The sequence below is a fragment of the Bubalus kerabau genome, chromosome 1 (assembly GCF_029407905.1).
Source record: "Bubalus kerabau isolate K-KA32 ecotype Philippines breed swamp buffalo chromosome 1, PCC_UOA_SB_1v2, whole genome shotgun sequence".
Lineage (NCBI taxonomy): Eukaryota > Metazoa > Chordata > Mammalia > Artiodactyla > Bovidae > Bubalus > Bubalus kerabau.
Genome location: NC_073624.1, coordinates 249,097,587 through 249,121,393, shown reverse-complemented (window position 1 = coordinate 249,121,393; position 23,807 = coordinate 249,097,587). Strand labels below are relative to the sequence as shown.

The following is a 23,807-nucleotide window of genomic DNA, read 5'->3' as shown; positions in this document are numbered from 1 at the left end:
GCTGATTTCTAGTATCTACAAGCGAGAGACTTATTTTGTAACAACGCAGGTTTCTAGAACCACGTTCAGTTACTACAGTCCGGTGACGGTTAGATTAAACATTACATTTTTATAGATTATATATTTTAAAGATTAAAATAAAAAGCCATGTGCTTTCTCCATTTCACATTTCACATAGTACATTTAGGTGCAAAGTCATATGTTATCATCAATGAGAAACACAGCTTCTATACTGGTTGGCTAAAGACAGGAAACGGAAACTTGGAACCCGGCATTGTATGATCCAATCTTAATACAGTTTAATTTTAGCAGTGGATGTTTCAAGCCAGATTTCTAATCTACTAGCAGATTTAAAGAATTTAAGTTCTTCTTAAATACTGCATATTTTAGAATTATTTTATACAATATTTTTTTCTATCAGGCAGAGAATGTGTAACTTAAGGAATGTACATGGCAGTCTAAATATGCAAGAGAGAAGTCACATTTCAGCAAAGAAAGTTATCTGAGTCTCCTCAAAATCTACATGTGGTTATCATCCAACAACATCAGCATGAGATGACTAAGATGGCATTGCCAATGTTTTCCTGAGGTGAGACAGAAGAAAGTAGCAAGCATTCCTGCTATACAGGGACCCATTCCAAAAATGCTTTTGTCCAGTAACACAAAGATGTACAATGGTGGTTTATATCAAAACTCTAAAAGAAACAGCTGTAACTTGGGACATTCTTTTCAATTTCAGAAGTGTTCCTATGAATTAAATGGATAGACTCAAAGCATACAATGTGTTATCATCTAAAGGCCAATACAGGAATCTTCGAGTGAAGATGAGGAATAAGCATTTATATTTTAAATTTAACTCTTGAATCCCAACTTCTCTTTCCAGACAGACATAAGCCTAGAAAAATGAATAGTGACCAGAGTCCCATGGTTGTGGGTGAGTTTTACAACTAAGTGGGATTTGGCAAAGAGCTTGGGGCTTATAACCCCCAATGCAGTTCCAAAAAAAAAAAGTTTTATTTCAAAGAGCCCAAGCAGAGAGGCAGAATGCATGTTCATAAGAAGATGATCAAGTTAGAGGCCCACAACTAGAAGAATTTCTACAAAAGATGGCAGAACACGGGAAGCTTTCTCCAAGGCTATCCCCTTTAAACAAAATAAAACAAAAACACTTGTATTCTTAGCACAAATGGAATGAGGGCTAGATCAAATATTCCTGAGTGATTCAATCGAGATCCTAAATCATCTCTTTTATAGAGCTTCAAAATGAAAGGAGCTCCCATAGCTTCCAAGAGAGGGTTATTTCCATAGGGACATGGGCTGTGTCTGTTTCATCTCTTACTGTATTCCTTCAGAAACTAGGGTAGGGCCATGTAAAGAGTGAACAGTGATGAATATTTATTTAAGGAACAATTGCTAAATGAAAAAAATAACATATTTTATGAAATGAAATATTTTAGCTAAAATAAAGTTTTTAAAGTAATGAAAAAGACCACACTAACATCAACTTAAAAAGTACCTTACTAAATCATGTGTGATATAAATCTCATTTTATTAAACATTTTATTGTATATGTATAGGGAAATATCTGAGCCCATATTTTCTCCATAATATTGGACATTATGCCAGAAAAATTATGTATATAAAACAAAATTATGCACAAAAAAGGAAACATGTTTTTCCTATCTATAAAGAATACATATTTTCCTGAAGTAATAAATAGTTTATATTAAAAAATATAATAAAAGCTAAAGTTTGCCAACCTAACTTTTAATATACTCATCTCAAGCACATAAGCTAAGTTGCTTCAGTCGTGTCCGACTCTGTGTGACCCCATAGACCCCACCAGGCTCCCCTGTCCTTGGGATTCTCCAGGCAAGAATACTGGAGTGGGTTGCCATTTCCTTCTCCAATGCATGAAAGTGAAAAGTGAAAGGGAAGTTGCTCAGTCGTGTCCGACTCTTAGCAACCCCATGGACTACAGCCTACCAGGCTGCTCCATCCATGGGATTTTCCAGGCAAGAGTACTGGAGTGGGGTGCCATTGCCTTCTCCGATAGAACATATCAAAAACTTTCATATTTAAGTCCTTAGATGTGATCAGGGTTTGGTAAAAGGAAAATCCATGAGACAGGCAGAATGAAACCAAATCTCTGAGGGACCATTTGTGTGAGTAAAACAACTTCATAATCAATGTGAAATTTTATGGGTAACTGATACATGGCTAAATTGATGGTTCTAAATATGCTGATGTGACAAAATGTCAGGAAAGATCTAGGCCACTTACACTCATAAGTTGCTTTCTATAAATAACACAGTTTAGAAGACCCACAAGTGGAGAATTACAGTAGTCTAGAGTTAGAGTAATAAAGGGGTTTACCAACATTTCTACCTTGTTCTTGCTGAGCTAGGATTTTGCTTCCAGGAGGATAAAATGGTGCTCCAGTGGGGAGAGGGGATAAGAAAGGACTGATGAATCAGAGGTCCACAGGACACAAAGGCACTCACAACTCGGGGATGATTTTAGAATCATATCTCATAAATCATTAGCAGAGAAAGAAGCCCAACTCAGGAAGCACTTGGAGCTAAGGAACTAAACTTGTGACATCCTCCCATATTCAACCAAGGTAAAATCCTCCTTCTGGATTGACAAATACTGGAGCATGGGATAACTACCTCCTGAAAACCTCTTTATCACTTGACTTCAGCTCCCTCACAGCATTTGTCTCTTCTTTCATTTATTTGCATCCTCACTTTCTCAGCAGTGTACCAATAAAATACATGCCAATTGCAAAGCATTATGAAATTGTTACTTCTTATTGCACCAACTGTTAGGGTGTTTGAGAGCAAGGAATATGTCCTATTCATTTTTCTTGTAAATGATTATTAAGTATAACGCCAACTGTAATTTTGTAAGTGATTTCTCTGTGTAGAAATTGTATTAAGGACTTTATATGCATCACTGCTGCTGCTTCTAAGCTCCTGCAATGATACTGTCCCCATTTTACAGAAAAAAAATTGATCTGCAAAAAGCTTAATGTATTTGCAAAGGAGCATAGAGCTACTCTGTATGATGATGGTACAGCACTGCCTTCTGCAACCAGACTATTATTAACCATTAAGGAAATGTTCAGTGGACGAAATGCTTTCAGACCGGCCTCTGAAGATCTGAGTAGAACTATTTTTCATTCCACCCCAAAAAGTAGCAAGACTCACTGGAAATTGAAATTGATTAGAATAATGCCACTTGAATACTCATTATATATATATACACACACACATATATGTAATACTTATCACTCAACCTATATATTTATTATATTACATGAGTGAGTGAAAGTTGCTTAGTCATGTCCAACTCTTTGCAACCCCACAGACTATACAGTCCATGGAATTCTCCAGGCCAGAATACTGGAGTGGGTAGCCTTTCCCTTCTCCAGGGCATCATCCCAACCCAGGGATCAAACCTAGGTCTCCCGCATTGCAAACGAATTTCTTACCACCTGAGCCACCAGGGAAGCCCCATATATTATATTATATATAATATAATATATATATTATAGATTGAGTGATAAGTATTACATTTACCCCATAACAAAACAGAAACCATCAAACCAAATATTGCCCCCTCTTCCAAAAAAATAGCAAATGTTAATGTTATTGATTAAATCTGGGAGAAGCTGGGTTCAAACAGATAAGAGAAGTTTTTACTGTTGAACTCATCCAAGCTTTTAATATGACAAGAGTTATTATGAAGTGCCAAGAAAAGGCTATTATATGAATTATTTTTCAAACTAACTTCACTAAGAAACACTTTCTTTGTGGAGTTTTGTACTGCACTGACTTTCTATGGATTATATTTTAGAAAATTCCCAAGGGGACGCTAGAGCAATCAGAACTGTTCAGACTTCTTCATGCATTTAATGCTGACACACAAATGGATAAAGACCAACAATGTAAATCAGCGTTTTATTTTGTGCAGATATGGTTCAGTAAATGCAACTGGGCACTTGGTACACTAATATAATGAGCACTTTTTAACAGACATTGTTTTCTAAGAAGAAAATAAAGTTATGCAGAAGAAATTTCTTGCATCATTCTATGCAAAATGCATAAGGGATTTTTAAATAAAATTCCAAAATAAATTGCCTGATTAAGACAAATGAAGGAATAATAAATTAAAACACTGAACTCATATATTTAAAAGGGTGGAAATATGTTGTTGGAGAAAAGAGGGAAGAAAGCACTACCATTTATAAATGACTCAAATTAAAGAGAAAAATATGGTTGAAGATGTTAACATTTTTCTACTGTTCTATATATGCACAAAAGTGAATAAGGTAGGTTGAAAATTTCAACAAATTGAATTTAAGGCATAAAAATATATGCTTAAAATTTTAATATCATGGTTCTATTCGACTTATTAGGAAAATAATTATGAATTATTTTCTTAATTATTAGGAAAAATAAATAAGAATGACATTCAAGCAAAAGAAAAAAAACAGAAATTCCTCTATTACTATGAATTTAGTATAACAATAATAGTGCAAAAATATATATAAACACACACAAGTATATTTTACAGAGCAGAAGGTCCCAAAATAGACTATACTGCACAAGACATTTAATATAGACTGAAAACACAGGTGAAAAATACAAGTGAAAATGCTGATAATTGATTAACTTTGAAGGGAAAATAGATCCTTATCTGACACATACCTAGAATTTTTAATGGATTAAAAATTAATGTTATTAACAATTTTTAATTACTAGAAGAAAATAGTACCTATTTATTGAACCTTATAATGGGGATTCTTTTGAAGCTGAGACCAATTCAAGATAGCTAGAATACTAGAAAGCTTTACTACATGAAGACTTTCAATAGCTTCATGTGAAAAAACGCAATAAAAAAACTCCGAGGGTAAAATATGAGTAAATAATATGACAAGCAGAAGTTGACCATACACTAAGAAGATTAAGAGTAGTTATAAAGAAATAAATCTTTATTAAAAAAAATGAAATGAAGCAGAAAAATCAGTGGAAAGTAAATAAATTTAAAGTATATAATCTTAATATAAATAAATATCATAAATTAAAAAAATAATATTATGATTACTTATTATACAGGCAAAATAATCAAAAGGACAGGTGAAACTATTATTAGTATCTTTTTATATAGCATTTAAAAATGTATATTTTCACCTGTATATTTTTCCAAATTATTTTATAAGAAGCATATAACTAGATTTTTATAATCATAAAATTAATAAAAGTTATCTCTTAAATCAGATTATATTTTTAAGGCATACACTTTCATAGAATATTAATGTTTTTCAGTGCTATTTAATACATGAGAGAATTCCCACAATGCAATAATGAAGGCGTAAAACAAAATCTTGATTCTTAAAATACTCATTTGTTGAAGAGGGTTAAAAAATAGATTTGGGTGAAAATATGGATGATTTTTATTGTGTTATTTTTTTCCTGAATTTCTTGTATGGACCATTCAACTTTTATAGTTAGAAAATACATATTTAAATAAATGTGCTGACTTCTATTGCTATCATAAACTTATTGGAAAGTGTGTAGCCAAGAAAGCATCCGATGAAATATGGTATAAAATGTGGTGTTCAATGTTCCTGTGTCTTCCTCACAATAATTCACATTTATTTTTGAATTCCGATAGTAGGGTTTTTTAGAAGCAAATTATGTAGGCTTAACAAAGAGTCAAATTTCATTACCGATTTGCTGATATTTAACACATGTTAAATAATGTGTATATTATGCATTAAGGGAACACTGAAAGAGACACTGAATAGTTTTTGGCTTTATGAAGACAGGAAAGATGATACACCATTCTCTCATCGAGAGAAACATTTGTGTCACCTGATTTTTATGTTTCTCGGCAAATCGGCAGATCTGAAGGAAAGTTTCAAGAACAAAGAGACGAGATGAATTAAATGGGACTCAAACATAAATGCAAAACAGAAGTCCACACTCCAATTACTGAATAACCAGGATCCCCTATACTGTACTTTACAAAACTGTAATAATTCTATGTAGGTTCTACATGTCTCTTACAGGGGTTCATAATTTTCAGCAAATGGTCTCAAGGTACACTGCCTTTTAAAAAGACTCTTACATCAGTAGGTACCTGTAGTAGACTTTATTTTATTTTGCTTGTTTGAGCTTCCCAAGTGATTGTGGGAACAAAAGTGGTTTGAAAAGATAATCTGTAACTAAAGATCAAAAGGAAATAATATACTTTCAATGCTTATTCATATCAATTCATTGGAATGAAAACTAACTATACCTGTGGCTATATAATTACCTTCTAAAGTAAATTTCACTCAACACACCCCACTGATGAAAATAATATCACAGTCTGTCTGGAAATATGAAAAAGTGATCTCTCAAATTAAGGAACAACTCAATGCATGAATATTCACAAAAACATGCAAGATACTCTGTATCAAGCCATCACATCTAAACATCACCACCGGGCTTAGGCTAGAAGCTATAACCAGGTGGGTAACCACAATATTTAGAACATGAAGAAGAAATCTGCCTCCAAACACCAGTTTTCTACTGCATTAACCAGCAAACATTGTCATGTTGCAATTACGTTGCACACTCATTCCATTTATGATGAAACATATGGAAACTTAATTCTCTGAGAAGGTGAACAATAAGCCCTGGGAATATCACTCACTTTTCAACAGATTGAAATGGTTTGATCACCTCCTGCCATTCCCTGCCTTTTTCTGAGCTCAGATGCCTCTTAGGATCTCAGCATGCGATTCTCATTAATGGCAGCAGAGGGGGGTGCTGGAGCTCTAGGTGACCATGCTTCTGCATTAAACTAGACCTTTGCAAACCACTAGGCTTGCAGGCTAAAGGGGAAAAAAGTGGGAATTCCCCAGTCCCAGTAATGCTTTCTGACATATAAAAAGGCAAAATAGTTACACCTTTCACTGCATCACTGTGGGAAACTAATTTGTTTTGACATTCCGAGAAGTAATCTGATGTTCGTATTTATTCTGAAAAAAGCTGTATTAGCTAAAAACAAATTTCATGAATAAAACCAGGGGTACGTAATCAGGCATGTATGTCTACTGAGCATGGCTGATATAGAGGGAATTTACCATTGCCTGGAAACTTCTCTTTAAAGGAATCTAATTCCTATCACTTTGAAATCTTTCCCAATTCCCCTCTCTAGCACTGTTAGGACCCAGGACACAGCTGTCTCCGCCAACACATGGAAACATTATACCCAGAACACTAGCGGGCATTGATCCGACCCGCTTGTCTCATGCTTCTCCTTCCAAAAGGCCTTATAAATGATCTTGATTGAAGAGCTATTTCAATACTATTCTTGGCACAATGACAGTCACTGAAAACATTTCTAAGCTGCAGCCTGCTTCACACAAGCTGACGCACCACCTTATTTATATTCGGTTTATGAAAATCTAATAGCTAAAATTCTATTCGAACTGACGAATCACCCAAAACTCCCTTCTCCAAACTCTTCTGGTAAGGAAAGTCATATAGAAAGATATTGGGCTTTAAAGATAACAGTAAGAAGGAGGGGGCGGTGGTGGGGAGTGGAATTCCAATGAAACCACAGTGAGTGATAAGGGACTCAGAGTTACAAGTATTAAAAGAGATGAATTGCATTAACCCCTGCCCTTCCCCATTATATGCACTGCCCACTGGAAACAACAACAGAATTACTAAAATCCCACACTCTCTAATGGGATGGTAATAGGATTCAGAGGCCATTAGGGTAAAGGCAATCCATATTTTACACAGTAATAAGCTCAGACTGAAGATGCTACACCCCTCCTCAGAGATCAACAATTACCAACTTAACATTAACAAATCCACAAGCATTTTTCAAAATTGCAAAATAAACCCAAGTTAAAAGTCAAAGGTCTATTTTTTGTAACTGCATGCACTTTTGTGAAGTAAAATCATCTAACTAAATTGAAATATATATTTTTACTCTAATACTGATTATTGTTTCTCATTCTAGAATATTTTGGAAATGAGGGATGCTGTGACTGTTATGATGTGCTTCCAATTCTTTATAAATGGAATATGATTTCTCACGGCAAGTATATTCCACTTTTCAAAGAATTACCTTGTTTTTCTAAAAATGTTCTGTTTTATTCTAGAGAAAATATAAACTGTTTTTGGCATTAAGAGTTTCTACAAAGGAGGTCTGAGTGAATGCAACAGGACACTCTGGAGAAGACAAGGGAGAGTGAGGCAGAAACAGGCACCCTGACATTATACTCACAGAAGGATAAAACTGGGGTAAGAAGGTATATGTAAAAAATTAAAACAGAAGTTACAGTAGTGAACTAAATCATTTAATATGTATATTGTCAGGGGGACTGTAAATTGACCACCCTTTGAATGTTTATTAGTATAAATTAAAATAATGATTTTATTATTTGTTTAACATCTGTATTCAATTGTTATCTAAAGAACTTCTAGGATGGCTGTAAGACTGTTTATGCTTTTGTGCAATACAGAAAGACGATGAATCTTTAGGAAAATATTTTGGTGGCTGTTTCTTAAATTTTCACCAGAGATGATAAAAGGATTTAGTATTAATCTCCACATGTCCCTCTTTTTAACTTCCCTGACACAATACTCAAAAAGAAAATCCCTTAAAATACATAGCAAATATTACCAAACTGTAGAATAATAGCCAGCCCTCTCATCAGCATCCATGCTATATCACATGTGCTTGAGTTCTTTCTAAAATGCTCATTATTCTTTCTGAATAATATAGTTCCAAAGCTGCTTTAATCATATAAATATATGGAGAAAATCTCATTTTATACTTCTTATAAAATATACACTACTTCCTTTGGACAACAATAAAAATAAATGACAGTAAGCATGGGGCTAGATGAGAAAGGCAGAAGGTAATCTAAAATAATAATAAGAAGATACCATATCTGAAAGTACTTTCTACCATATTCCTCACACATCTCACCAAACTCCTTATACATTTTCAAATTAAAATAATACTTTGAATATAACTGAGTTAAGGTCATTAAAGCTTAAAGTTATCCACTCTTTAATTCCAAATTCACTCTTAACCATTTTTCAGGGTACTATAAGAGTAATTTTCTACTTTGAGGTATGGCTTACCCATACCTGAAGAAAACCAACTAAATACCAAGTAGACATGAATTGGGTGTGCTGACATTAGAAACTACTTGGTCATTTAAATTGTTCATCTATAGAACATAATAGAGTGGGAATCTGGGAAATCTACTTGAGATGCAAACATAAGTCTTGGAGTGTTAAAGGAAGAATGGCACCAATTAGGGTCTTTCATTCAAGTAACTAGAGGTAGCTCCATCTTACCAAATCAGAGAACTCAAAGACTTTATCAAACATTTAAGGTGATGACAAGGAGAGGACAGTATGGAAGGATGATGTGGTGGGAGAAGATCCTCACATAAAGTGAGGTTCCTAGACCCAAGTAAAAAGAAATCAATACTTACTTACTCTGCATCATTGCTTCCGACCTCCAGTTCCTAGCAAAGTGTCTCATACTGAGCAACCACCCATCTTCACTGTGACATTGCTCAGAGTCCACGGTCTACTTCCAATAACTAAGGTTCCATATCCTAAACCAATCGCTAGGGTAGTGAGAGGAAGTCATTGCTTTTAGGGTGTCTGGTCTACTGTGCCTGATCAGAGACTAGTGTGAAAACCACAACTCTAAAGTGTATATCCCCTTCCAACTAAAAGGATGGTTCTGTTCTGATACTTAGGGACCTGGATTATTTCAAGGTAGAAAAGCAGCAGCAGAAGAAAGGTTAACACTTGGGGCCACTTTGAACCTATCCTTGAGTAAGACTTGAGTTCAAACAAGGATGCCAATCCTTCCCAGTTTCCTGAAGATGTGAAACCTACTTTTATATTTATCAATGCCTTGTTATTATTTATGTATTTAAAGTCATTCAAGAGATACTAATTAAATAAACTTTATGCCATCAGATATTTTACTAGGCTTCACGATACATAGACAAGTTAGATCACATGGTTCCTGACTTAGCTGAGCTTAATAGATTATGTGGGTGTGGACAAGTAGACAAGTAGTTCTTAAATGATAAACAATGTTCAGTTCAGTTCAGTTCAGTTCAGTCGCTCAGTCGTGTCCGACTCTTTGCGACCCCATGAATCGCAGCACGCCAGGCCTCCCTGTCCATCACCAGCTCCCGGAGTTCACTCAGACTTATGTGCATTGAGTCGGTGATGCCATCCAGCCATCCCATCCTCTGTCATCCCCTTCTCCTCCTGCCCCCAATCCCTCCCAGCATCAGGGTCTTTTCCAATGAGTCAACTCTTTGCATGAGGTGGCCAAAGTACTGGAGTTTCAGTGTTACAATAAGGTAAATCCATTGTTATAGGGTTACAGAGCAGGAGCTCTGCATTTAGGCTTAGGGAGGGATAGTCCAGGGGAACTTCTGGGAGGAATCAACACTTAACCTGAAACCTAAAGGATGCATAGAAGTCAGCCAGGGGCAAGCTGGTGTGTCAGAGATGAGCACTTGAAAAGGCACAATTATGAAAGCTGGAAGGACTGAAGGGAATTCTGTAGAGATGGAATGGAGGATGCAGGAGCTCAAGAGCACAGATATGAGGCCATTGAGGCAAGGGAGAGGATGTCTTGGAGGTATCTAAGTACTGGGTTGGCCAAAATGTCCGTCCGGGTTATTCCATAAGATGTTATGGAAAAACTCAAACACACTTTTTGGCCAAGCCAATACATTACACATTTCTTGAGGATAGGAAATATACTGTATCTTCCTCATTTAATAACTTGGCAGCAAAGTAAGGACTAGATGACCCACTGGAAGTATTCTAAAAATATTTATCAATATCTATTGGGGATTTCTTTGTGATGACTGAAACCCCTCTAAGCCTAAATTTCTATTAACTACTTCATGTGACCATTCTGTAGAAATGCTTATAGATTTTTGTCTTGTTTTATTTAGGTCGCATAGGTTAGGTTTGAATGTGTGTGTATGTGTTTAAATTTGGAATGACTCTTTAATGTCCCCCATTATCTCCTATTGTCTTATATCTGAATAGTCTCCTCTAGGCATTTGTGTGTGTAACCCTTGGATTAGGGTTTATCATGGAGGACACTGAGCTAAGAATGCAATCTGCTATGATGTAAATGGACACATATAGGAATAGAGTATTGATAGCTTGGATCCAGGTATGAGTGATCTTCTTGTGTGCAAGTCATATTAAGTTCTAAGCCACGGCAAGTAACCTCAAATTAAAGGATAATTATTCCATCTCAAATCCAGATGAAACACGCAGCTCTGACACGCTGTTTTCTTTTGCACGGATGAGTGTAGGAGGCACCACAACCCCGTCGTTAAGTAGGTCAGAGTCACCTGCCATCATTTTCTATACTTTCTTGAATATGACTTTTCTAGGGAAAGACTTGATCAACGTCCTCAACTGTGCACTAATTTACTGAACTGTCAACAATTGTAGCTTTATATATAAAATTAATTACAATTTTCTAAGACATTTCCCATCATCAGGGACATTTAGTTCCTCAGAACACATAGAACTGAAACATATAAATTATCACATTATTCATTTCTAAAGAGTGGAAGAGACTGAATTAGCAGCTAAAACTGAAACACTGTTTTGGATATAAGAGTCAAATGTTTAAAAACAATTTACCATTTTGTTCTGTTAAACAAAATAAAATTTAAAATGTCTTCAAAAATATTTTAGAAAATCAAAGTCTTATAATAAACCATTACAAAGTAATTACAGCTTGGGTTTCCTGTCAAGGTTCTTGCCATGTAAATGTCCATGTATCTGAAATTTGCTTAAAATAAATAGATTAGTTCCATTTCAGGAACAAGAATGACATGACTTTTTTGTTAACACTGATTAATGATTTTAGTTCCTAATGGCATTAGTCGACTATCATTATTTTATCATTTGAAAAATGGTCTTCAGAATCTCTAGGGCTCATCTACATGTGAATGTTTGCCCATTTCTTATATTCTACTGACCTCTAGAGACTATGTGCGTGTCTATAAATCACATATGATATGTGGCTATAAACACATGAAATGTACATCATAAATGTCACATAGATTGAGAAGAAAAGAATTCTAACTTGGGAAGCCCATTTCATTTTAGAAAAATATGCACACATTGTTTACCTATATTTTCAAACAAGATCTTAGGCCACATTAAATAGTAAGCATGTTGATGGCACTTTCCCTGTGTTCTCACTTATATAGAACTCACAGAAAAGTGAATATCATACAAACAGATCCTATGTTTGGTTTGCGACTTGCCAGCAGTAAGAAGAAATAGAGAATTTAGTCTCACTGGCCTGGCTTTTCCATAAACCCAGATTTATTTTTAGTTGAGACCAGACCACTTCACATGAGGATCTTCTTCCCCACAAATCATGGATGCTGTTTCTTTTCCAGTCCTCTTCCTGAGCAGGCAAGTGTGTTAACTTTAGAGCTAAGGGCTCTGATCACTTGGTAATCCTTAAATTTTTTTCTATCAGTATTTCCAAATATGAAACATATCCATGAGTGAAACATTCAACATTAAAATAATTGCTAATTAAGTACTAGATCAGAATTCCTTAAGAGTTATGTGTGGTTCATCTGGTAACTAGTACATTGCATGTCAGATTATGGGCAATTAATCATGTCAGCTAGAAAGAAACATGGTATTTTGCCAGGAACATAACCACCTTACATGTTACTAGGAATATGACCATTCTCTCTCTTTCTTTCTACCTCTGACTATAGACACAGGTACAAACATCAATATAGATACAGGTGCAAAGCTGGAATTAGAGATAAAAATATGCACATACATATAGTAACATATTTATGTATATACATGTGCACACACATATGAATGTCAAGAGGCATTTCCTACATATATATAATTTATGACTAGATTTGACAATGAGTTTTCTAATAGTTACCAAGTTTTCCATTTTCAGTTTTGCCTGCTATATTATTGCTTAAATTTTCATTTTACAATATGGATTGAAAACTAATGGTTACTATACTACATCATCAACTATACCTCAATATTCTAAAACTTCAAGTATATTTCTTTCTAATAAACTCAGTTTTTACCTACTGGCAAGAAAATATTTTTAGTATCAAGAATAACATTTTTGCCCTTTATATTTGGATCAGCTATACTACAAATTATATATTTTGTTAGCTACATGACCTTACCTATGAAATTTAGAAACTGAAACATCTTGTGAGTTTTGGTTAGGCACCTCAAGTGCAACCAATTGTTTATAGACATATTTTTCAGATCAGGATAGTGTAAGAGAAGAGTGAATTATTTGATAAGATGTTACGATATGGCAGATATGACTGCAAGATTTTGAAAATGTTCAAGCCACAACTCAGGTATAAGAAAAGGAGAGGAAATCAAATTTGATTCTGTGAAAATATCCACTAGATGGAATCCTAAACTCTGCAAAACTGGAAGGTGGCTGGTAAGGTCCATGCCTACTCTACGATCACAGTCTCTCGGAAAAGCCAGCCACCCTTTCAATTCTTTATATTTCAATGTAATTCCAGGATATAAGAGGTTGTCAAAGACTTTAAAGTTGTTTGGGACTTTGAGGACCTCTAGAGGGTCAAATCCTAAATGTAAATAATTTATCAAGGACTGACTGGCAGTCACTGATGATGAAATGAGATAGGACTGGGGTTGGAGATTAACTTAGGTTTGGGCACCAATAATTCACTTTTGTACTTAATGCTAGAGAAATATGCTTATCAGAATCCCAATAACTTACACAAGGTATACTTGCTTGATCTGAGTGGCTTTTTAAAATTCCATCTAGGCATGCTATCCAACCAGTTAATTCAAAATAATAGTTGCTTGGGTGGTAGGGCTGGGGAATGATATAAGCCAAAACAATGAAACCAAGTACTTGGAATCATTCAGACTACTGTATTTACTGTTTGCCTTTTAAACATGTGGGTAAAATACTGGTATTTTGATAGCTATAATAAACCACCATTTGTAAATAAAAAGAGGGGTACCCCCAGAAGGAAATATAGTCAATTTTAATGAATAGTTTAAAAAACCTACCATTTAGATTTTTTTACATAATTCAGTCTTCTGAAGGAAAATTCCCAGGTTTGGATTTTCCTGTTCAAACGTGCCTTTCCATACCATTAGTAGAAGGGCCAATGATTAGAGAAATGATTCACGTCAGGGGAGTCAGGAAGAAATCTGAATAATCCCTATGCTGGAAATTCAAACTCTGGATAATCAAGACTGTTCTACATCTTCAATAATGATTCTGTCCAGTTAAGAGAAATTTGTAATCTATTCAGTTTCAAGACTAGAAAGTCACATTTCGCAAAAACTTGTATTTCAGCCTCCAATAGCTTAAAAAGTTCCCCTAGCTAGATTGTCTCCAATTACAGAAATCCTTCCCAAGTACAAGGCTAGAGAAGTATATTAAACCTGTAGGATACCATGTAGCTGGCTGTTTTACAGAGCTTTACAACACACTCAATCTCTATGCATGAAGTAATACTACTGAAGCAATTCACCACAATCTGATAGCACTGTTTGTTCAGCTCACAAATGTTGTCTTACATATGCGGGTACATTGTCTTTGAATAGAAAGTTCAGGATCGCAAGTAAAGGGAGGTATAAATAAATTTATATTAACTAAGACCCCCTCCCCTCTATCTCAATGCATACACAAAGATTTCATGGGTAAACAAACACAGGACTGCTATGGATTTGATAGATTTCTGGTCTACCCAGCAATAACAGAGTTACTGCCATGACCACAGATGTGTGAGTCGGGAAAAAGGTCTGGCCGCAGTCAACTGCCAGAAGAACTGATGGCAGGAGTGAAGAGGCAGCTCCAGGGCAAGGCTCAACTTCGGTACTCCGTCAGGAAGTGGTCGGTGACTAGCAAATAACAGATAATCATAGAATTGTAAATTCCATTGTATTAATACACATCCCTGCAATGAACATAAGGATGGGTACCTTACGGCTTGGTGAGTGCTAATTTTTCCCGGTTTTTAGTACTCTCGGCAAACACACAGAAGCAAAACAGTCAAATGAGACAGATTGAAAGAAACAGAAAAAAAAAATCCACCTACATTCAAGGTACGAAACAATAATTTCTAAGCCTTTAGGATCTATTTTTTTCCCCTTGCATTGTAATGCAGTCAAGTGTCTGAGTGATGCCTTTTGTGTTTGATAATGTCAAGTTTGAATGTCATGGGCAGCCCCCATCTCTGATGGTATTAAAATGGTGGGAAGATGAAAAGCTTGGAAAAGTAAATGGAACAAATTAGATTAAAGTGGTTGGAGGACAAGGCAGAGCACTCATCTACAGCTTGGTTCTGAGGTGGCATTGGTCACCCTGTCTACGGGCATAGGCTAGTTAAATCAATTTCTGAGAAAAAGGGTGGCTCTCTACTTACTTAGTGATACCGATAATTATTTTCACTGCTTCCCTCTATGAAGTCTATCGGATACAAGAAAACATCTTATATGTTAATACAAAACTTCCATTAAATGGTTAGAGGAGTCTCCATAGCTGAACTGCAGTCAAATATTCTGGATATCTCCCAGTTCAAGGTAAGTGAGTCAAGGCTTATAGAAAATAAGTGACACATGGGCAATTCAGGGAGGCAATTGATTTCAACAAAGAAAGTATATACCTTTTCAGAAATTAAACCTTAAAGATCATAAAAACCCATTCGAGTCAATGTCAGGAAACCGGAGATGAGCCTAACACTAATAATACAGAGAGAATACCACACCCTCTAAACTCCAGGTCTCATCTCTGACGAATGGTGAAGGTTTTTCTTATGAAAACAAAAGCATATACACAGAATCCCTTCCTAATGAGGCCATGACATCTACAGTACATACAAGAGATTGCAATAATTACAACAGGAAGGCTCCCTCCCAGTCCCTCCCCCTCCCTTGATGTTTCTCAACCTTACCACCCATGCCTAGCAAATGCAATACATGATTCACCGGCCTCCCTCCTCAAGACTAAGGATTCTCGCTGCTTTTTCTGCAATATCCCTAGAAACTAAGACAATATTCTACTATTAACGACAGCTGCTCAGGACCACAATTTAATGGGAGAGCAAATGGACCCTAAACAGGCATTTTAGCATCACTGTCTCTGGGCAAGCGGCATAGTATGGACCCATTACCGCACTTCTCCCTGACTCCCATACTAAGAGAACTCCTCCAGAAGCTGCCAGATCACATCTTTCCAGTGACTGTTGAGTGTCTGCTATTTGAGGCTCTCAGTCCTACTGGCATTGGTCATTCATTTTGGTGTTATTGCCCACAGGACCCCTTTGAGTTTGCTCATTTGGATTATTCTGTGTTTTCACCTTTCACTTTCTGATTCAAAGGTGATCATCCTCAGGTTTCCCTCAACTTGCAATGACCTTTCCTTCTTTGCTCTCCTAAAGAAAGTCAGGACTAACCAGCACATTTTTAACCCCCTAGATAATTCTCCAGGTCTGGTCGGCACCTTCTGTTTTCCTAAGGTTCTCACCAAAAGGACAGATATTTTTTGCTATCAGGACAGATATCTGGGGGCACATCTAACAGGGTGCTTTGAATAGAGTTAGTGCTTGATAGCTATAATGAAAAACAGAAAACACCGAAAGACAAGAATCAAATCAACCAGAGAAAGAAACCAAATACTCCAACCAAATTGTAAAGCTTTTCTTATTTAAAGACAGAGAGAAAAAAATAATCAGTATGGGTCAAACACAAAATACGTATTTGAATCAAAGCAAAAAAAAAGTTGAAACAACCTTACCCCCAGTGGACTTATAGTGCTAATTACAAAACAGGAGTAGATGACACCCATGCCTTCTTTTTTTTTTTTTTTTTTTGACACTCATGCCTTCTAAATGTAAGCTTTTTCCTCCCAGTAAAGAGAATTGAATGGGTGTTAAGTCAAAACATCCTATGGAGCATTTCACACCTCAGGAATGAAAACTGACAAAGAAGGACTTCAGTGCATAAGAAAAATGCACCAGAAAAGAGCTTGATCTGTTTAAGGTACGAAACACTGAAAGCTCTCCACAAAGGGTGTACACTTGTCTTATCTGAATGTGCTTTTGTAAGAGCCAAGGCCCTCTTTGCATTGGAAAAATTATATACCTTTCTCTTTCACAACTGAAATTGGTGAATTGATCATTTCCAAAAATAAATACTCCCATAGATAGAGGTCACTGGTTGCCTGAAATTGCATCAGTTTGTGTCTGGGTACTAGAGTCCTGGGCTCCCCTGGGATGTCTTTGTCATTTTATCAGAGTGATTATCAGCAGAGAGTTCCAGCATGGGTCCCCTCAGCTTCTAGCGCTGATACTTGCTCTCTGCAGCCCCAGTTTGTCCATCAAGCCTTGTGGCTTTTGCTTTGGTAATCTGGCACTTAATAGCCAATGTTAATTATATTTCCTAGTCAGAGGAAAATCCTATTGGGCTAATTTTTCAAAATCAGATAATAAAAGAACTTCCATGACAAACCATGTAGGTTTCCGATTATTTTTTAACGGAGAGATCTATTAAGCACTTAATATTCAGTGGGAAAACAGTCTCAGAGCAATGAAATTCTATTACTTTAGAGGTTGCATGCTTTTAATTTCTTAATATTTCATTACATGTTGGCAACTGGTGCATATTTTTATAATGCGTTTGATCATTACTCTTCTCAGGGTATTCTATTTCAGTTCCTCCTCTGACATCATATTTGCATGTTAAAGGGTTTTAGCATTCAGGGATGAAATGTTCTGAATAGTAATGTGCAGTTAACTTGATTTTTTAAAAACGGAAAACGGCAAACAGACATTATATATAGGGTCTAAGGAGAACAATCTCATAATTTAAAAATCTAGCTCACGTTTTAATAGCTTTCTATAGAACATCATAAAAGGTAATGATTCAATATAATTCATTAATTAGCAAATTATGCAAAATGCTATCAGCGGAGTTTGGGGAGAAGGATCTTGCTCGTTGGCTTTTCTAAGTCTACTGCATTTCTTTATTTTCCTGTAAAAAATGATCTTTTCTTTGCTCTCCAGCAACATCTACTGGAAAAGTCAGAAAAATGCTATTTATATTAATCAGATAGTTTGAGTAAGGATAGTTTGGCTTGCCATCTGCTTAAGAAGTGCATGCTGAACTACTATCCAGTTTACAACTGATTTATTTCTGCCTACTTTAGTTCCATTTGGTTCTCTGGAAGAAGGACAGTGGTTCAGTGATACAGACAGCCACGCTACAACTTCAAATGTATCATCTCACCACGAAGTAGTCATTTTCATAAATAAAATTAAAACGCATATATGATACAGACAACATATTTCTCCTGGCCCATCTTCTCAATACTTGTCAGTTATTTAAGAAATAATCATTATTATCAACAGCGGCATGAAATACTCAATGGTTAGCTACAGCGAGAATCAAAGAAAAGGCTTGATCAGAGAAAGCTATGTAGAAACACGGACTGAATTTGAGAAGAACTATTTTGAGATTCTGCAAAGTTTCTTAAGTTGAAAAGAAGAAATGACATACTATGTGATTTTAAAAACTCACTATGCTACCACTGGCATGATTATATCAAACATCCTACAGCCGTTTCTCCCCCCCTTGTCCACATCTTACCCCACTCTTTTAACCATGATGAAGAAATTAAGTCTCCCCGCACCTGTATGAGGGGCTTTCCAGAGAACGTCTGTTGATGATTAGCTCTGGATGATAAAGTGTGATGAGACCTATAGTTGATTTGATCTCCATGCCCCAACATTCAGTAGCTCCTGGTGTCCCCCTAAAACTGGATTCATGGGCTGCACCCACAAGATGGTCTGTGGGCGCAGATGGTCTGGCAAACACTAGACACGCCAGAGTAAGGAATTGAGGGGCAAGTTGTTTGGAAACTTGGTAAAAAAATAATCTTATCACCAAATAAATATATAAAATATCTTTTCATGCATGGTTGCTGAACTCAACTATGCTACAGTCTAGCAGTTCTTTCTGGGACCAAACCTTGCGGAGGCATTAAAGTCACCTTTCTGTATCTCATTCTGGAGAAGTATTTTTTAACAGAATTTCGTCCTTTTAATATTCAGATTTTCCCAACCCTCCCCAAAATCATCTGCAAATGAATTCAAACATTTTAGGGAACATCCTAGGTAAAAACCTGGATATCATTTGGCTGTTGTTATCCTTAAATCAAAACTCTGCCAATTAGATTTTTTTTTTGTATTCTCAAATCTCAATTCATTCACGCCAGCAATAAATTTTAGCAGCATAGGCAATGACCATAAAATCAACGGAGACTGAGGTTCAAAACAAATGATCGCAACTTTAAAAAAACAGCAGCAGCAACAAAAATCAGGCACTAGGAGACTACAGTGTATTGCATTTGGTGTTTGTTCAACGTTAAAATAGATGTGAGCCTTTTAAGCTTTATCCCAAAGCTCTTTAAAGGAGAAATGCCATCAAATATAATCCACAACTCTCATTCACGCGCACAAAAGGGACAGATTCCTAAAAGCCACCTACAGTGGAAGTCTTCATGTATTCTATATTTAAGGTCCTAAAGCAAAGTTCTGACTTGAGGCTGATAATTACCCCCTTCATTATTGAGCTGCTTAAAATCCAGGAAGACTGATCAAACAGCACCTCCAGAGTTAACTCCCACTCCAAACTGTCATAATTCAGTTATTCCTAATTAGGCACTGGACCCTCTTCTAACACACACCCTAACCTGGTGTTTTAACTTCATATTTCATTTGGGACAACACTTAATCTCCATTTATGAAACATCAACCTGACACAGGTTAAGGACACAGAAACGGCGCTTCACCCAGAAGATTCAAGCCAAACACAGCTCAGCAGCTCGACTTAAATAAACTCTACCCTTGCTCAAACCTCCGGTGAAAAATTATTATAACGCAGCAGAAGTTCACTTAGAAGAAAAATTTCAAATCCCAGCTGTCTCCCAGGGTTTAAGTCCCAGACTTCAAAAACAAGATCAATTGAATTATTATTATTTTCCCCCCGTTAGCTATTTAGAATTTCACGTAAATGCAAAGTGCTATTCTGATCAAAATCATCTTTCTCATTTCTCCCCTGAAATAAAACGGAGGAGAAATCATTCAGCTTAAATGCATTTACTATACAAATCTATTTTCAATTGAATTTGCTGCATGCTCTAATTCATCAAAATTAATACAGGTACTTTCTATGTTAAACAAAAGGAAGCCGACTGAAAAATCGGCTTCTGCTGCGGATGCCTTTCTCAATTACAAAACGGTGAAAACAGATTTAACTAAGCCACTCGGTCAAACCCTCCGATGGGCGCTCTTACCTGTCTCAGCTGAAGGCTTCCTTCCCTTGTTAGCAGCGTGCAGCATCTCCACTAGCTCGCCCCAATCCTCACCACCGGTCTCAAATTACACCGCTAAATCCACCCCCCGCCTTACCCCCCCTTTCTTTCTTTTCTTTTCTTTTTTTTTTTTATCTTCTTTTCTTTTCCCCAGCAAGAAAATGCTTATTGAAAGTGATTAGTTTTTGTTGTCCCTTTTAAGTCCCTCCTGCGGGAAGAAACAGGGGAGCAATGTGACGCCACCTTTTAATCTTTTGTAAGAGTGAAAAGGCAGAAAAGGAACGCTCGATCAAACTGAGCTGCACACATGACTAAAACTCGCAGGAGAGGCTGCCGCTGCCTGGCGAAAGCACCGCTAGCTTGAGTGTAAGAACAGAGAAGAGGGAAGAGTCAATGGAATGTGACAACGTATGTGCATCAAAGGCAGGAGGAGAGAGAGAACAATGAGCGAGGGAAAGACAGCGGGGAGAGGGAGATGGAGAGAGAGATGGAGAGAGAGAGGGAAGAGAGAACACGGGGGAAAAAAGATAGAGCGGGTTGCAGGCAAAGGGTTCTGAGAATAAAGCCACAGTGCAGTGTCTGGCAGCTTCTGTTTTTATCTCAGCAAGCATGATACACTGCCTCTCTCATTTAGAAACACATTCGTGTATCTTCCAGGTTTGAAAACTGAGATAATCGCCATGTGCTCTGGTTTTGTCTGATTGGCATTTAACTGTGCGGTGTACCTGTGATTTTTTTTAGGATGCGTTTATGTGCAATTTATTTCACATATTTATTTATGTAGGCAAAAATGAAAGCTGCTAATTTCTACGGCAATTTGCGGCGTAGTTTTACTGGCAGATGGAACTCTACTTATCATAACTGCTGACAAACTGCCATGGGTAAACAAAAGAAGAAACAAATGCTTCGTCTTGATAATTGTCTTTAAAAGGAAGAGCCCACACCACAGTATGAGCACTTGCAGAAACCTAGGTTTCCTGGTTAAAGTTGGAAAGGTGGTTTCTCTCCATTCGTTTTATTAAGAAAGGCAAAATAAAAGGCAGGGCAAGATGTTTGAAAGAAAGGTGTTGGAGAAGAGCTATTAGCAAAGCGAAAACCTTAATTCTCTCTGGTTTCCCTCCAAATGTGACAACAGGCTTGCTTTCTTGAGTCCTGGAACAGAGTTTTTGAGTCAGTATTTCTACAGACTTTTATTGCATCCTTCTGCCTTCCTGTACCATTTTAAAAGTAGGTTCCATTTTTAAAACAGTCGAAAAGAAATGATTTCCTAATTCAAATGGTTTCGAATGGTGTTTCACCAGCTTTGTTCCATCTGCACTCATCTCCTGCCACGTGGGGGCTAGGATTACACAGTTAAATTCCCTAAGTGACCTCTTGTATAAGGATGTAAATTGCTCATTCCAAGGTCAAGTATTTGGTATAAGTTAAGTTATTGGTGAAAATAACTGCTTGCTTCCCATGGTAACCTTAGCTAATGCAGTAGAAGCCAGCAGGAAGAGGATATGTTTGAGTTTCTGACTGACCGTCTTTTTGAAATGAAGCAATTCTAATGATGGAAAATAAATCTCATGTATCCTACTCATAATAGTTATTATTTGGGAAAAATTAAAAGAGCAAAACAAAGCATTCAATCATTTTACTTTAACTACAGTGTATCTCACTATATCCCTGAATCCTAGGCATCTTGTATAAACCACCAGATACAGACTGAGAACTGGTCCAGGAATAAGACCTTCTATCTCGGCCCTGGCCACATTGCTATATCCAAAGAGGGACTGCTTCATCTTGTTAAACTCGGAGTGTCATTATTTCCATGGTTTGCCAATAGGAGGATGTGTCTTTAGTTTCGACCCAAATAAAGAAGGAACAAACTCCCTCCCAACCCTCCAATGTGATCAAGATGAAGCCCTACTGATCATTAAGATGGAGTTGAGAATGGAGAAATCACAGTGCCTGAATAGAAGGCAGCTGGCCAAAGAACGGAGCGTGCTCAGATGTAGAAGGGAAAGATGAGGGCCAGTGAGTAGCTAGGGAAATGGTGCCCTGGTAAGTCCAGAATCCTCTGCTGGCATTTCAGAGTGTATTGGAAGCAGTCTCCTTTAAATGGCATTATTGATATAGGTTTTATAGTTAAAATTAACTAGATACAAGGGAGTAAGTAGGCTGGGAATTTTCTGCCAATAAAAACAAAGACCCTGTTATAAGACTATAACTATTTTTTAAAAAATAACTATTTCAGTGCAGGGAAAGCTGGGGAGTGGCCTGAGTCTTATTGAACAGGATCAGCAAAGCACAGTCAAGGTAAAATAAAAAGAAATCCAGGTGGCAAAAATATGTATTTTTTAAAGCTATAAATGGCTATCAGTGTTGTTGCTTATTTTTACCACTTCTTTAGTAAGGAGGTGGGGACCCTGAGTGGGCAATTTTTGCAGTCTGATTTATATGACTTAAGATACCTTGACCGTGGGGGAACCATCTGACTATACTGAGGTGCCCAAGTTGGCCCAAATCACATTAATATTTCTTGCGAGAATATGACGTTCACAAGTTCTTACTTCTCTGCAGGACAGCTTTCTCCCGTGAGCTTATACAGTGGAGGGAGTGTGTGCATGCTAAGTTGCTTCAGTTGTGCCCGACTCTTTGCAACCCCATGGACTGTAGCCTACCAGGCTCCTCTGTCCTTGGGTTTCTCCAGGCAAGAATACTGGAGTGGGTTGCCATGCCCTTCTCCAGGAGATCTTCCCAACCCAGGGATCGAAGCTGGGTCTCTTGTGTCTCTTGCATTGGCAGGCAGGTTCTTTACCACTAGCGCCACCTGGCAAGCCCATACTATGGAGTAGATGGTGGTTAAATGCTCTGTTTATGGAATCAGGCTGTGTGGGACTGAATCCCAGCTCCACCATTTGCTTGCTGTGTGATCTCGACCAAATTATTTTGCCTCTCTGTGGCTCTTTCCTCATCTCAAAATGGGTATAATAACATTACCTGCCCCTTGGGTCTATCACTAGGAATAAATAATGCATGTGCTGTTATGTGTTTTGTTCCCAGCATATAGCAAGTGCCTCATACATGTTAATTCCTATTAGAAAATCCACCCAAAAGATTTTTTTTAATAGTTAAAATAGACAATATTTTTTTCACCTCAGAATAGACAACTCACAGAGACTTATTTCCACTCTGACCTTCCTTGTAAGCTCTAGTTATTTAACCTGCCCTCTGGGTCTTTCCACTTGGGTGATATGCGTGAAACTCAAGATCTACAACCAAACTCATGAATCAAAACCAGCTGTTTCTCCCCATTCCCTCACCTGTGTAAAGTGTATAACTCCTGAAGTCATATG

The 23,807-nt window shown here is 36.9% G+C and overlaps 1 long non-coding RNA gene across 1 annotated transcript in view; it reads right to left on the bottom strand.

Annotated features, from left to right (window-relative positions):
- LOC129638165 (uncharacterized) overlaps nucleotides 1-23,278 on the bottom strand; it is a 94,825-nt gene extending 71,547 nt beyond the window's left edge. The window contains exon 1 of the long non-coding RNA XR_008707716.1: nucleotides 20,449-23,278. This is a non-coding gene — a long non-coding RNA (uncharacterized LOC129638165). The remainder of the gene's footprint in view (nucleotides 1-20,448) is intronic.
- Nucleotides 23,279-23,807: the final 529 nt, after the last annotated feature.